We start from the raw sequence: 18,313 nt of genomic DNA, 5'->3' as shown, positions 1-18,313 counted from the left end.
ATGTGACCACTTGAGTTCTTCTAGTATTGTGGCGGTAGCTTAACCTTTGAGCCCTTTTGACCTTGTTTCTATTATCAATTGTTGTATTTTCCTCTTTTTTTTTGAAACTTTTTTTATTGAGTTGATATCACATTTGAATTATGGACATATGGAATTTAAGACCTTGTCTTTAGCATAATAGAGTTATTTTTATTGATAGGATCTAAGTGATGCATACTCTAGGTTGAGAACTATGCTTCATAATATTTTAATGACTTTTGAGTCTTTCATATCTTTATTATTATATTATTATTTTTATTTGTGCCTTTTTTTGATAATAAGATGAGCCTAGTTGGCATTTGGATAATGGAGTGGAGTATCCCTCTAGGCTAGTCTAGAATAGATATGGGTCATCATGATAAGTTAGAAATCTAAATTAAGTATAAAAAAAAATCCGGTAAAATTTTGTAATAAGAATTAATATGACTACCTGGTAATCTAAGGACATTGATTGAATGTAAGTAAATGTATGCAAAATTGAGGACATTGATCAAAGGTATTGGTCCTAGTCATGTAGTAACTTTGATTGAAGGCATGGTATCTATCTCTTTCTATAAGTTGATTGAAGATATGTAATGATTCTAATAATTTTCAAATGTTGATCATTGAATTAATGCTACATGGGACTCCACATTCTTGTCATGAAACTCTATTCTTGATTCCCTACACCAAACCATTTATAGTACTAAGTAGTAACCCTAGTGTACTATGATTTTATTGCATTGGTATTACATTATGGGTGTTTGTCAAGTCTTGAGTATTCTCCATATGTTATTGACTATTTGCATTGATTTCATTAATTGGCATGTGTGTATACCTATATTCCCTTGTGTGATTTATTCTTTATTTAGGTTGTGAAAATATCTCTACAAGCATGTTAGGGTGAGCATGTGGGTTCCACGTGGACAGGTGACACGACCAACAAATATAAGGGACCAATGCATAGATGATGAACTTTATTAAGAGAATTTGTGTGAAATGGATTGTTATTTCTTCCCTTTCTCTCTCCTCCTCTCTCTTTTCTAATTATATACTCATATTGTAATTCTAATTACCAAATTATGTTTATATAATGTTTATAGATGTAATTAAGTGTAATTCACCTTGATTTAGTTTATTTGGTACTCCTTGGTATAGATATAGGTTATACATTGCTATCAGTACTTAGATTTATGTATTTTGCCTCAAACTAGATAGAACTACACATATGGTTATTTCCCCATGCATACATCTAATCTTTCTATGCATATAACCCTTATCTATATGCATATGTCCTTTTATTATGTGCATTCCAACTAGTGAACTACTCTAATCTTGCACATTTGGAATAGAATGCACTTGGTTAGGGTTTGTGTATTAATGAATGTTACATTTGATCTCCCTACATTCTCAAGAGTATTTTCATGTGTTTAATTTCACCTTTAACATGTTAATTAATTTTACCTTTTACATTTTAATATTAATTAACATGGTGAAATTAAACACATGAAATACATTATTTGATTATTTTATAATGATCATAATAAAATCTAAAATCTAAAGTTTAAATATGTTCACAATAAAGTTTTATAATGATCATGTAATAAAATCTAAAGTTTAAAATCTATAATCTAATTGATGAAGAATGTTCTACTAAAAAAATTTAAAAATACACATACATATACGTCTCAAGAATAAACATCTACATCTAATATAGACTAGATACTGAAATGCATACATATACAAACTGTAAGTCTCAAATAAAAATGTATACATGTAACAAAATATAAAAAGTCATATTGAAATGCCCCGTCAAAGGATCCAAAGAATTAACCTAAAGTTTTGCTAAGTTTGCCAAAAAAAAAATTATTTTATTTTTTTAATCATGAAAGATAAACCATTCACATCAAACACATAGTAGCGGAAACAATAACATTATTCAACTGAAATCATAAATAGACATAATAGGTTACATTCTTCATGGATCCCTTAACATTGAATAACATCTAAATCAACTAGTATTAATGATTCCATCTAATACTACATCCACATGATATAATACTGAAAAGTCCAACGTTCTTAAATTACATCTCTGATTGCTTGATCATCCATTGTACATGCCACAGGGTATGAAAGGCTTAAAAAAATTTACATGTGTGAAAATGAAGTACATCATCCTATTCTAATCCATGATGCAAGTGCAATAAGGTAAATGAAACCAAATTTCGTATATGATACATCATCATAGAAGATATAAACATCCATCGTAACAGATAACCATAGATCACAAACATAACTAACTAAGTGCACGGTTCCTCCCAATTGTAAATAGCATCATTAGACCATCATGGATCTTAGCCATCCCTCTATGCATAACATCCCAAATCACTGAAGAGATCATCGGTATTAACATAGTAGGAATGTCACTCCTAAATCATACTACATCATATGCAAAAAGTAATCTAACATGCAAAGTAAAGCATAAGATAACATCATCTAACATATGCAAATCATCAATGTAAGGATACATGTCCACCATCATAATCCATAAAGATAGATGCCAACAAAGAATGCATCAGCCACGGTGTCTCAAACAGATCTCAAATGATAGGAGTGGAAAAAGCACTACCACCCGACCGTGTGGTACCTAAATGGTCCACTCCCACTACGCTAAGGAGATAATCTCAAGTCCCAAATAGGCTATCAAATCACATAGCATAAATACTCTCTAAGTCCAAGAATCCTAAAAGTATACTAACTCAAAGGTTTCAATCACAAAATGACATCTAATCCTAGAGGCACACAAAGACATGTAGGAAACCTACTATGCAAGCGGGAAAGTGTCATCACACAGATCACGCTAGAGTTACCCTGGCAGTCTCTTAATAGACCCTGGCCCCCTAGTGATCCTTGTGCAGCCACTAGTATCCTCTCCTATAGATGAGGCATACTACGAAATGCAAGTTCGCAACTAAGCATTCTCTCTACTCCCATCCTAGTCTGTACTAGCACTCAAGGCATGGGCGAGAACATACAATTATCTTATTAAGTTCATTTAATCCCCATTTAGTGTAAATATTTTCACTTATTAATACAACTTACAATGAGTTACCCTGGCAGCCACTTAGGGCCCTGGCCCCCATTGCAAGCCACTTCCCAACACCTCAAGTAGATAACCTTCCCTAAGCTCATGGAATCATAAATCAAAAAATCACCACAGTCCTATACAAGTGATTGGAAAGAAATACCAAAAGATAATCCATAATAAAAGCATCAAATCTCCATGAGCACATGAAAAGCATCCATAGATAATCATGACCACAACATATCTCTATTGGAAACTGAAGGTATCACTGATAATCAAAAGTATTCATTGGTTCTCAATAACCAAAATATATCTCAAAATCATACGGATCAAAAACTCAAAAATGGTTGAGTCAAAACATGTCACAACATGACATCATCAAGAAATAAATCAACACTTCAGTCCCATCATGGTGACTGGAAAATAATCCAAGGATAACTGATCGATGACTCAAAAATGGTTAAGTCAAGTGTCTCAGATACATATAACTCAGCTTCACTCAAGAAAACTGATGAGCAATAACAATCAGTAAATACAAACATCTCATAGAGCATGTCATCACATTACCATGGTTGGGTTTATAAAGAATCGAGATCAAAAAACAACATCATGACAACACAATCATAACCCTCGAGCCTCTGGTAGACGTCCTATAACTAGTCAACACTAGTCAACCCAAAAACCCAAAACAATAAGTATAGAGAAAACACAATGCAAGCACATGTTTTTGGTTTGCTAAAATCACATAGTTGAATTGAGTATGGAGGTTTTAGTTTCTGTTTGCAAGTATACTTCAAGTATATAAGATTAATCATTTGACCTACAAGTCAACCCGTTTGTTCCCTCGGTAACACTATCCTTCCATTATTTAAAATTACATTCTAAGAATAACTAAAGGATAAATATTTACTCATTACACTAATATTCATTGTCCCTTAATTAATATTATTTTCTTTATTAATTAATCTTAATCAATTAATAATGAACATAGGTATGACTCTTTGTCATTCTAATAATACTTAATTAAAACTCAACTAAATATTACTAAAATTTAGGTCTTTAAATCATCACTAATAACCATTAAAAAATCTAAAGTCATTATTCAAGTCATTAGAATAAGACTTATCAACTTCGATGTAGATACTTTACAACTTTGTTAAAAGAATCATATCAATTAAAACTCTATTACATAACTTATTTATTAATTAAATTTAGTTAACTCTAATTAATTAATTTAATTAATAATTGCATATCCATATCAACGACCCAATGAATATCAGTTGATTAATAACTATCTATAATTTATAAGTTAAAAGTCAACTATAATCCAATTCTCCAATATTAATAGTTCAATAATGACTTGTTATTATTTAATAACAAGTTATATTGGAAATATTATTAATAAATCTATAATGACCACATTCGTCATTCTTTTCAATGAATACTAATATTTCCTTAACAAATTCATATTATCGATAATCATTTTTAAAAATATCCTCGCATTCTATTAAACATCACCGTATAAATATTCTTAATTGGTTTCTAATATTTAATTATAACTACCTCTTTATAAAATCTTATTAAAAAATTTCATACAATTAATAATTATAAGTTAATAATTATTAATTATTAATTATATATAATATTTAATATTTTAAAGAAATTATTTATTAATAATATTTATGAAAATCGAATTATTAAAAATCGATTTCAAAAATATCATATATCATAAACAATTTTTATAAAACACGTAACATAATAAAAAAAATTAAAAACAAATGCAAACTCTTATTATTAATACTATTGACGTGGTCGCAGGGCCTACGGCGATAGCGGTACAGAGTACCGCCTATCATCATAGTACCTACAACGTAGGTACTCAGCACTCATTGTCGATGAGGCACGAGCTTCGCCCTCCCAAAATTTTATTCAATGCAAAAAAAATTTATAACATTTTTTTAATAAGCGCTTCTCAAAAGCGATTCACATTTTTAAATAACGTTTTTAAATAACATTTTTTTTTTATTAAATGTTTTCATGCAATTCGAAATCATATTTATATAAATCTCTACTGTGTTTTTAAACAAGTATATACATATATATATGTGTGTGTGTGTGTGTGTGTGTGTATATATATACATATATACATATATGTATATACATATATGTATATCTGTATATACATATATACATATATATATGTATATATATATGTGTATATACATATATGTATATATATATATATATATGTATATATATATATATATACATGCAATTTATCAAGTATTATTGCATATATACATATATGTATGTATGTATGTATGTATGCAGATTTCACATGTATATATAAAAAGGGAACGTATGTCTAATTTTACACAAGAAGGGCTTTCCATTTCGATGAATTAAGAATTTCTCCTAAAAGGCAATTGTTCTCTAAATTTACCCATTATTTATTCTTTTTAAAAAGAATTGTCCAAACACATCTAAAAACCCTAACCCCATAGTTTCCTCAGATCTACACATATAAGGTTCTTTCAAATAGAATTTGAAATACCCATAAAAAAATACATACAACCAAGATATTCAACACATGAAATCCTCAGAAAGCATTCAGAAGACACGAAGAGGACAGGAAGTGCAAGAAGCAGAAATAACATAGGTGAAATCACAAGTGTCTACCTAGACACTGATGCTAAAACATTTCTCCTCAGAGTCCGCAGAGCAAGCTCCTTCCTTCTCCAACGTTCTTGGGTCCTCCAAACATGCTCCAAACACTCTCCCTAAGCTTCTAAGAGTGACTGAATATAAAAAACTCTCAGGAAGCATCTAGAATGTCTCTAGAAACAACCAGAAGGTGTTGACAACTAAGCCTGAGTCTTTTGTAACCTTCTAGATGAGTCATAAGGTTGTAGACACCATGTGCTTAATTTGTATGTTGACAACACGTACATTATTAGAGTACAAACTCTTGTGTTGTCTACATGACAACTCCCAAGAATTTACAAACTCCTAAGTGAATAAATATTAAAATAAAGCACATTAATTTATTTAATATTCACTTTACTCTTTTCAATTTAATTTTTTAATTTTTTAAATCTCATGCACTCACTTTAATAATTCTACTTGTTTTATCTTAATATATTTATATTTTAATCACATGCACACATCATGCAATCTAGAATCTTTTAATAATTTTAATATCTTTTCCACTTTTAAATTCATTTTCGAAACTTAATTGCTAAAATATTTATTAACTTAAATAAATATTATCACATTCTAACTTTTAAAATTATAACTTTTATCTTCAAATTTAATTATTTTATTTAATTAATTTCTTAATTAATTAAATTAAATAAATATTAAAATACCATATTAATTTTCCATTAAATTAAACCATTAATTAAATCTTTTAATTAGGCTTAATTAATAGAAAATACACCAAAATAAAATACGAAAAACCCACTATAGCAGAACACATACAAAATCAAACCAAAAGGGTTAATATCATGAATTATGTCATCTGATGCATTCAGAGCGTACTCAACTTAAATACTTGTCCTAATTTCCAATTAGGACAAATGGCTTAAAGGGTTGGGATTTGGACTTGAGAATTTATCTCCCCTCTCTTACCATTGAGATAATGCGATAGGGTATGCTCATCCTGACAATTCAGGGAAGTCGATACCCAGTACCTACAACCTACATCAAATCCACACATGTACATACACAATATATACTTAAGCTAAATAGGCAATGGCAGGAAGTGGTGCATCGTGTAGATCCTGACTAGCAGGTGACTACAACTCCCTCCCTTAACCACATCAGAAATGCCATACAGAAAGAAAATAAACACGCACACCATACACATGCAAGTATGGGGTAAGTATCCATAAGAAAACACACAAAATAAACCATCTATCTAATCATCATCAATAACTAAAATCACTTGAATAATCATCATGCATACATGAACTATAAAGTACCAAGTAATCTCATCATATAATAAACTGAATCTGAAACGATATTTGATAATCTCAAAATAATGTTACTAATAATCATCAACATAAAACTAGCCCTAAAAGAGTTCGACAATGATAACAAAAACATGACCTAGGGGCAGGCACTACACATATACATGTGACCATCCAACTACTAAAGTACTAAATAATCAAATAAATAGTGAAACATGTATGTATGCCATTGAGGTACTAAAATACATGTGTATGTAAGTCTCTAGAATATATACAAAGTCTTTAATATATAAATGCATGCATCTAATATATAAATCTACTACTGCTAGAGGGACCCCTCAAGACGCATATGAATAGAATGACCCTCTAGTTGAGTCTCATGTACATCATGTGGCTAAGGCGCATCAATCGAGCCCTATAAATACACACACACACACACACACACACACACACACACACACACACACACACACACACACACACACACACACGTACATACATGTTCAAATTAAATATGAGTGCATATATATCTAGTTTGAAACATAAATAACTTTACAAACTATTTAAAACTTATACCTGAGCTCTACTAGGTGCCTCAATAGAATCATCTCTCTGATGTACATGCCCTAACCCAACACTAGATGTAATCATATGCTCGACGACCTATGCCTACATGATTTATTATAGTTATTAAATTAAATATCTATTTGAGCTTAATTTTTTAATTTCATATATTTAAATTTAAAACTAAATTGTGTGTGTGTGTGTGTGTGTGTGTGTGTGTGTGTGTGTGTGTGTGTGTGTGTGTGTGTGTGTGTGTGTGTGTGTGTCTACCTAGGCTTCCAGAGGTGGAGGATGATCTGAAGCAGACTCCATCGTATCATCTATTGATGCACCTCTACTGCCTAAAACATCAGTGCATCCTAATACTCTAGTATCATCTTCTAAAACTCTGACATGTACTGAACCACCCTCAGCACCACAATCTCCAACTGCTAGTAATGAGTGAAGTTCTCCACTATTAGTAATGAGTAAAGTGGATTGTGCAACTGGCTAGGTAATGGTGTAGAATAAGTGCTAGCTCTGAATAACATGTCCATGTATGATGATAATCCCATGCTCAAACTAGTATCAATCTTAGAAAGCCCTCATAACTGCTCACCAAAATCATCAAGACCCTTAGCTGTGATCCTAAGATCTCCAACTCATATGCTCGATCCATCTGTAGAGTGTTGTGAGCCTGGTGCAGAATGCTGTGAGCTATGCATAGGTGTATCGATTGTCATTGGTGTGGTCTATGCCTATGGAACTATGGGGCTCTGGTGGTGTCTAATGGCATCCATCAGTAAGTGAACTAGCATCCCCTATGTGTTAGCAATATAATCGATATTGTGCAATAGATCCTCAAAAAAATACAGTGCTAAATCCATATGCATACGTTGTCCTAAAAGAGAATGAACATCACCTAGTACTAGTAATCTAGTAGCTCTATATGTGTCATCAGAGGAGGTGTCTGACGTGCTACTAGATGCCTTTGAAGATGGTCAACCTTGATGACTCCATCGACTGTGAATATAATGACCAAGAGAATCAAATGTGATCCTAGCAATCGCAAATGCAATGTGTCCAAAACTGTCAATTGCTCCCCTCTAGGAAGTAATGACAACTCTATCTACAATAGGTTCATGTGTTGGAGTCACTAGAGGTAGTCTCTATCCAATGAACTGTCTCACATATGGAGGTGGTAGATGTTGTGCACTACAATACTAGTCACGATCTCTCATTTGACCATGCTCCTATTTGCAATAATCTAGAATGTCTAAGTAGTTGACATTGAGCCCTATGCAAAACTCAACATACAACTATTGTGCAAAATAAATAGGTATCTAGTTGTTATTAGGATAAGGACCATGTGCGGCTAAAAATGAGGATAGTTCATGCTAGCAATAATAGGATCTCTGCATCATGTGACTCGGTAGCCTCTCACCCTACCCTATACACCCTCATATGATGGTTTGATGATGTCTTTGGGGGCCACCCTCTTAACATCATCAAAAGATGCATCTCTTGAAATCTTATCCCTAAGCTCCCTAGATATGGAAGCTAATATGTCAAGGGTAAATCAATGGTGAGCTCTAAATCTAGCAGTCAAATCTTGTAAACTCCTACATATAGTAGCACATATGTCTCTGTATAGACCATCACCAGAGGATAATATAGACTACTATAATCTAGCAACCTCCTACTCTGAAAATGTAAATAATGCATTGATATCAATGCCTAGAGGTGATGCAGGAGGACCTCTAATAGGATCTACAGGTGCAAGACCTCCAACAGGAGGTACAGGTGTAGGACCTCCAATAGGAGCTACATCAAGAGCCACATCAGGACCTACACCACTTGGAGCTGCAACATGAGCCCCATGACAAGTCCTATGACAAGGCACAATAGGGACCCCACCACAAGCCACATCACAAGCCTGACCATGAGCAACACGATGAACTACATGAGGAGCCAGAACAAGAACTGCATCAGGTGCTGCAATAGGTACCTCATCAAGTGTCGTAATAGGAACCACGGCAGGAGCCCCAATAGGATGATAAGAAATTTGATCATGTGAAGTCATATCTGTACAACATTTGATGGAGCTACTTTATATAAAATTTGTAAATTGTACATAATACATATGTTATAACATGTATACATGTATGTCTAAGTTTAGTACAAACAATTTTTTATTTAAATTAAAAGATATATGTAATCACGTACATCACATGTCTATATAATCTATAACACATGTACATATAAATAAAATTTATATGATCACATACATATATGAGAGTTAGAGTTAGATTTAAAGGGAACTTGAGTTTTCAGAACTTTAGTCCAATTAAAGATTAGTACCTAGGTTTGACTTAAAGGGTTTGAAATGAGTTAGATTAGGGTTTGATTAGGATTTCATTTAGATTAAAAAGGGCTTGAGTTTTCAGTTATGGATTACATTAGAGTTTGAGTTAAAGAAATTAGGGTTAAATGAGTTTTCAATTACTTGAAATCTTACATGTTAGAGTTTGAGTTAGATTAAAGGGTGGCATTTCTAGATAGATAAGGGTTTAAGTTTTTAGGTAGGATTGTAACATTAGATCTAGTTTGAGAACTTAGATTACAATTTTAGTTTGAACTTAGGATATATTTATTTATTAGGCTTTGAAAATGATTTAGAAATACAATTTAAGGCTCACAACTAAAAAAGTGTAGAACTGACATAAAGTAAAGTTATCAAATATATATATATATATATATATATATATATATATATATATATATATATATATATATATATATATATATATATATATATATATATATATATATATATATATATATATATATATATATATATATATATATATATATATATATATATATATATATATATATATATATATATATATATATATATATATATATATATATATATATATATATATATATATATATATATAAAATTATACTTTGTTTTTGTCTATAATATAGATCCTTGAATATAAGTTATTTGAATAAGTTGGCACGTGCATCGCATATACATGTCTTACAAGTTCATACTGGAGCACTCGGGTTTCTAGTGGAAGCCAGGGAACGAATTGTGAACATAATTTAAATATATGTGTATATAGATAACTTAATAATAAAAAAATTGTAATACTATTAATATTTAAATTAATAAGAGAGTTTTTTATCATTCTTATTGAACTGAGATTAACTTTGTAGGAAGAGTGGGTCAATATTGAAATAATGCTAGAAGAATCATAGGCCTTAGCCTAGGTAAGATCCTAATTTTCCTTACAATTCCATCATCAACATATAGGGGGAATGAAAGTGAAATTTAAGGAAGGACGGTAAATGTCTTTTGAAGAATCCTAGGCTAAGAACAAAACAAAGAAATAGTATTGTGAAACTTGTTCTATATAAAAACATAGTTTTGAAACACTCCTTATGGATGTCTTCCCAAACTAGTCTATATCAAATTCTTTAAGAATTTCTCTATAATTAACCAAATAAGTTAAAACCAATCACAATGGAAGGAGAACTTATGTGAATATCAATTCATGATCACAAGTTAAGGAAATAAATGCATACCAATCTACACAAACACAATTAACAACAAGAAAATAGTGAAATCATTATTGATAAACACCCAATCTTCTTCAATTTGTGACAAAAACTTGAAGTTACATCATCCAATTGATCCAAAGGCTTAAAATAGGCCTTCATCAACTTTTCTAACCATAATTTGAACCAACTAGCCATTGGAACTTAACTAATGAGTATTTTGCAAAATTTGTCAAAGTTGCACTTAGACAACTTTGCAACATAATGATAACATTGTGCAATTCAAACCAATTTTGTAAGCAACTTTACCTCCTAATAAACTCAAACCTTTACATATCCATCAAAAATGACTTCCTAACATACTATAACCCTTCTAAGCATGGTTTGACCATGGTTGACCACCATTAATCAATTAGGCATAATGAGGACATTACAAGAATTTGATCTTAACCAACTTACAAATCTTGGCAAAATGCCTTATTACAAATCAAAGAAGAAAAAAAATGATTGATCCTTGATCAACCAAGGTGTAGGGAATGTTCTCATGCACCATACTCTCTAAGAGAAATAAAACTCAAGACTCTTTAGCTGCTAGTTTGCAAAGAGGTATTGCACTTGAGTATAGTTTCTTCATTCATCCAAACTACCCTTGATTCTAGAATACCTATCCATTTCACCAATTATTCCTTGTAGGTACCCCTATTGGTTTCTTGATGACTTTGGTATCAATAATGATCTCCAATTGAACTAGCTTGATGGGTGGAAAGGCCTTGACCCATTCCACATCATCTTCTACTTTCCATAGCTGATCTTTTCCATCTAAACCCTATGGTGGCATGTAAGGGGATAATTTTGAAACATTGAAGATGTGGAAAATTTTCAATCCTATGGACAATTCAATTTCATAGGCATTAGGCCCAAATTTATGAATTATCTTGCAAGGCCATATCTTCTTCATGAACAACTTAATGAGTTTTCCTTTAGGTAACTTTTCTTTCTTGATGAATACCATGACAAAATATCCTTCTTTGAATTAGGCTTCTCTTCTTATTTTATCAAATATATTATTGTACTTCAAGGTGTTCTCCTCCAAATTTATCTTCACCTACTCATGTACTTCCTTGATGGATTTAGAAAAATCCTCACTTTGGGCACTTCTCTTTTCAACTCCATATAAATCTCTAAGTTCCAAGATTCCCCAAGGATTATAGAAATGGACTAAGATTTAAAAGGGATCTTCCATGAACTCCTATTCATAGAGTCATTGAAAGAAAACTCTTCTTGATTGATAACCAAGTACAAGGCCATGTTATGTTCCTTGGTTAAGAATATCAACAAATTTCCTAAGGATCTATTAACCACCTCTATCTGACCATCCATTTGAGGATGGTAGGAAGATGAAAAGGATAATAATGTGCCAAGTTTTATCCATAATGTGCACCCAAAAATGGCCAATAAACTTAGAGTCAATGTTGGTGACAATGGATAAGTGTAAACCATGTATCTTGACAACCTCCTTGAAGAACAATCCTACTACATGAGATGCATCGTTAGTACATTTACAAGGCACAAAGTGGACCATCTTTCTAAACCTATCCACTTTGACAAAAATAGTGTCAAATCTCCTAGGAGGCCTTGGAAGGGAAAGTAAAAAATCCATGCTCACACTTTCCAAAGGTCAGGAAGGTATGTGTAGTGATTAATAAATTCATGCATCACAAGATACTCCTTTATCTCATTGATAGTTATGACAACCTGCTACAAATATTTTGACATCCACCTACAACTTAGGCTAGTATTAGTGCCTTTTGACCTATTTCAAGGTCTTATCTAGTCAAAAATATCCTCCTAGATCTCCATTGTGCTTCTCCCTAATAATTTGTCCCTTGTAGAATATTTGGGAATACATAATTGATTCCCTTTGAAGAAAATCCCATCCTATAACACATAATCAAAATATTCTACATGAAAAGAGTTGGCAATTTTTTTACAAACTTGATATGCATTTTGGAAATTAGGATCATCCTTATATATCTCCCTAAGTGATTGTAGCCCCACACTCTACAAATTGATCTCCTATACAGTAAGCATCCTCTTACTTAGTGCATCTACAACCTTATTTTTCACCTCTTTCTTATGCCTTATTGAGAAGATATATGCTTGCAAGTGCTCAACCCACCTAAGTTATCTCTAATTGAGTTTCTTCTAACCATTTAGGAAGCTTAGGGAGTGGTTATCCATATACACTACATATTCTCTAGTAATATGGAGCATCTTCTCTTCTTAAGGGCTTCTAACATAGCATAAAGCTCTAGATCATAGGCTGAGTACCTCTATTTTATATCACTCAACTTTTTAGAGAAGAAAGCATTGTTGACCCTTATAGCTAAGGACTTTCCTATGGAATACTTACGTGTATCACATTCTACAATAAAACAATTATAAAAACTAGGACAAACTAAAGTGGGAAACTTTGTAACCTTTCTCTTCAACAATTGAAAACTTTTATCTATTTATATAGTCCAAGAGAATCTTCATTTGATTCTCCCCTTTATAGTGTTCAATATAGGAGCAACAATGTGGATTAAATCTTTGATATATAATGATCAAATTAGACATAATCAAATATCCACATCAAAAATATGATCTTATTAGCTAAGTTCTAACCAAAACAATTATAAAGTATGGAAAATGAAAGTCCTTGAACATTGAAAATACTTGATACCAAAAGATATCAAAGTTATATTTGACACATCAAGAGTATTGAAAGAATTGCAACTTGCGTATGTGTAAGAGTTTCACATCAATCTTTAAGAATCTTTATATAGGTGATGATAATTTATTGATATAAAAAGAGTGATCACTTGGAAACATATGTAATGCCCCGCTCGGGAACCCAAGAGAAATAAACCTAACATGTTACAATGTTTACTGAACTATTTTTTTTTTTTGAAGTTTAAACAACATCAAGATAACATTAATGCGGAAGCAATATGAACATACACAACAAATACACATTTGCAATTACAGATATAGTTTCAATTCCTCAAAGGTTCCTTTACGTTGAGTCACATTTAATAATCTTAAATTAATTAGTTTAAGTTTCAAGTACAATGTCTCAAGATCATAAAGGAATAACAGATACATAGTCGCATAAGCAAATGCATAAGTATAAACAATACAATGAAAGAACATCCAATCAATAACATCCACTGCACATGTCGCAGCGTATGTGAAAATAGATACTGTACAACAGAATACATGATAACATATATACTTCATCTGAAAAGAAGTCTCTGAGATAAGAAGTAAGAATGATAAAGGTACATCTTCTACAACGAACATCCAACAGCTGGCAATGTGAAGGGGAACCCAAATGGTAAGAAGGCACTACCTCCCGACCGCGTGATTACCTAGTCAGGCTTCCACTCCCACCGTGCAGGGAAGATAATGAACGATCCACAAACGGCTATCAAACATAAAACACTCCTAGGCATGGAATACCTACTAGCCAAAACTATCTCAAAGGTAACACATACTACTCAAGAAGATAAAATAAACCAGAAAGAAAGAACACTCAATCCAATACTGACATCACATAACCAAACATCATATACAAACCAAGTATAAACCAAATACCAATATCACAAGATAAAGTCAACAAAAGATAATCCTCCTCAAGTCAAAAACCACATGTCAAAAGTACAACATAATGAAACACCAATCATCATCAATGAAAGTAAGTAACCACAATAAACACATCCAACAATAGATACACCACCAACAATAAGTACACCACATCCAACAATAAGTACACCACCAGAGATACATAAAAACTACAGAGGAGACTTAGGCTACATACTAGGGAGTGTCATCACATGGCTACTTGAGTTACCCTAGACTGATCTCTAAATAGACCCCGGACCCTCAAGCGTTGAGTTACCCTGGACTGGTTACTCTGAACCCCGGACCCTCAACATCACACATGTGGAAATTAGAAAGCCCTCTCAAGAAGACGAGGCACTCATCTCATTCCCATCCTTAGTCTATACAAGCACTAAAGGCATGGGTAGATCAAATATCTCTAACTTATCTTTTTAGTGTATTTTTTTCCCCCCCATAAATTGTAGTTACTAGATTATCACTTATTACATAACTTGCATTAGGTTACCCTAGTACTGACCACTTTGGGTCCCGGACCCCTATGCAAGCCACTCCCAAGTCATGTACCTAGACAACCTCTCCTAAGCACATAAAAACATAGTTGTGTCCCATACCACAACACCCATAAAGATCAAACTTGGTTCCTTAACAAGCAACTTGATAACAAGATGGATCAAACTAAATCCAAATATACATAAATGCTCACAAAACAAATCTCATAAGTATAAACTCCAATTTGAATCACAAGAATCATCATAACATCTAGCCACATAATAGTATCCAAGAAATCTCACAAAACCTCTGGTGTACATCCTAGACTGGTCGACATCTAAACAACACCAAAATCCAAAAAGAAATATAGACAGTACATAGAAAACATCATAGTCTCACAGTTGGATTTGATTGATAATATATTGTTGAATTAATGTAAGGTTTCAATTTTCGTTTTCAATATAAGTTTCAATTTGCATTTCAATGTATGTTCAAGTGTATATGATTCTCAGTATTACTCATACAATACACCCATGTATTTGTTTTAATTAAGGTTTTAAATTTCCGGTTTAATACATGTTTTCAAGTAAGTAAGTTTTCTAGTTAACCTTCATAATTAACCCTTGCAATTAAACTCATTCTGGTTCATATAATAACATATCAAGACTTAGAAGTAATACTAATCATTTATTAAATTATTCGATTACTAAATAGAAATATTTCCCAATTCCATTAATAATTCAAATGGTTAAATAGTAAATATTATTAACCATACCACTGCTATCGTAGCCTGCGTCAGTAGCGTACGGTGCCGGCAAGGGTTATAAAAAATTTCTTTTTTTTTTAAAATTTTTTTTTTTAATTAATTATTATTATTATTATTATTATTTTAATTTCTTTTTTTTTTAAATTAATTTTTTTTTTTTTAAATTTATTTTATTTTATTATTATTATTATTATTATTATTATTTTTATTTTTTTATTTATTTTTTTAATTTTTTTTTATAACTAAGTCAAATTTCAATAATTTTGTTTATTAGAAGAACAACCCTTCTAATAAATTTAGATAAATTATTATATATGAAAATTTTAAGAATTGTATTATAATTCTATATTCTTTATTTTATAATATTTTTCTCAACGAACTTCATAACAATATTATTTTAATATATACATATTTTAATAACATTTACGATATTAAACTGATAGGAAAAATAAATTGAACCCTTCGAATTTTCAATCCTAAGATTTTCATTTCCAAAAACAAACCCCTTCCAAATTTAAATTTCTTAATTCCATTTTAATTCAAAACCCAAATTTCAATTTAATACTAAATTTCTTTCAGAAGTAAAACAAGGTTTTCTAAATAGTTTTTTTTTTATCCCGATTCCCAGAAGAAATCAAATCGCAAAAGATTCAGAAGAAAGGTAGCAAGATTCATTCAATAAAATTTGAGAAAGCAATTTCCAACAAGCACGAAGAAGACAAAGATCCAAAAGTGTTTCTAGAATGGTTCACAAACCCTACCTTGATCTGATGCTAACAATCTGGTGAAACCCTTGCTAATTCGAACCCTTCCAAGCTTCCAAAGATTTCTTTGCTCCCCTTTCCAAAAGTGTGTTCCCTGAAAACCTGTGTGTGCAATAATGACCCAAAACCCTCTAATATAGAATCTAATTACCTTTTAGGTCTTCTGTCCCCACAACTCAAAAATAATAATTACTTTATTTAATTAATTCATTCATGCACAATTAATTTCCCTTTTAATTAAAATTATTATTTTATTATTCCTTTCATGCACGTTAAGTGAATTGTTAAATTACTTTATTTAACTTTCCACTTTACTTTAATAAATTTATAACTTTTTAAATCTCATGTGCACATTATTAAAATATCTTTATTCAAGTTCACATTTTTTTTTTTAATTAATTTTATTTCTAACTCATGCATAATTCATGCGAACTATAATCTTTATGATAATTAAATATCTTTTCACTTTTAATTTCATTTTTAGAAACTTAATTGATAAAATATTTATTAACTTAAATAACAATAATATTTAGCATTTATTTTAAAATGCACTCTAAATATATTATTATTAAATTAAATAAATATAATCACGTTCTAAATTTAAACTTTAACTTTTATCTCCAATATTTAATTCTCTCTTATTTAATTAATTCATTCATGCACAATTAATTTTCTTTTTAATTAAGATATTCTTTTATTAATCCTTCATGCACTTTAAGTGAATTGTTAAATTACTTTATTTAACTTTCCACTTTGACTTTGCTTTTAAAGTTAATTTATAATTTTAATCTCATGTGTACTTTATTAATATACCTTTATTCAAGTTCACATGTTTTTATCTTTTAAATTAATCTCTTATATTTAAAACTCATTCATGCAAACTTAAATCTTTTCCATAAATTAATATCTTTTTTTTTTTTTCCTTTTTAATATATTTTTGAATGTTTTAATTTGATAAATATTTATTAACTTAAATAACAATAATATTTAGCATTTATTTAAAAATGAACTCTAAATATATTATTATTAAATTAATAGATATTATTACGTTCTAAATTTAATCTTAAAACTTTTATCTTCAATTTAATTCTTTATATTTAATTAATTTCTCAATTAATTAAATATAATTAAATATTCATAATATCATAATAATTTTTCATTAAATTAAATTATTAATTTAATCTATTAATTAGACTTAATTAATAGAAAATACATCAAACACTCACAAAACAACATACACACAAAAATACTCACGGGTTTTAAAAAGGGTAGACAGTCTGTTACGAGTCCTCCTTGCAGGACAAGTATTATAGGCTTATGGCTAGGATTGGACCTGATCATTATCTTCCCATTCTCACCATTTGAGTATTTGTAATAGGGCGCGCTCATCTTGGCAATTCAGGGAAGTCGATGCCCGGTACCTGCATCCTGCATAAAAGAC

General features: G+C 30.8%; 1 pseudogene; it reads right to left on the bottom strand.

Annotated features, from left to right (window-relative positions):
• The window catches only part of LOC149535580 (uncharacterized), a 35,713-nt pseudogene extending 30,720 nt beyond the window's left edge, over positions 1-4,993 (bottom strand).
• Positions 4,994-18,313: the final 13,320 nt, after the last annotated feature.

The sequence above is a fragment of the Cupressus sempervirens genome, chromosome 10, assembly GCF_028749045.1.
Source record: "Cupressus sempervirens isolate cs-2001-9-10 chromosome 10, ASM2874904v1, whole genome shotgun sequence".
In the NCBI taxonomy this organism is placed as follows: Eukaryota; Viridiplantae; Streptophyta; class Pinopsida; order Cupressales; family Cupressaceae; genus Cupressus; species Cupressus sempervirens.
The sequence above is the reverse complement of the archived record's forward strand: the minus strand, read 5'-3'. Positions and strand labels throughout refer to the sequence as shown.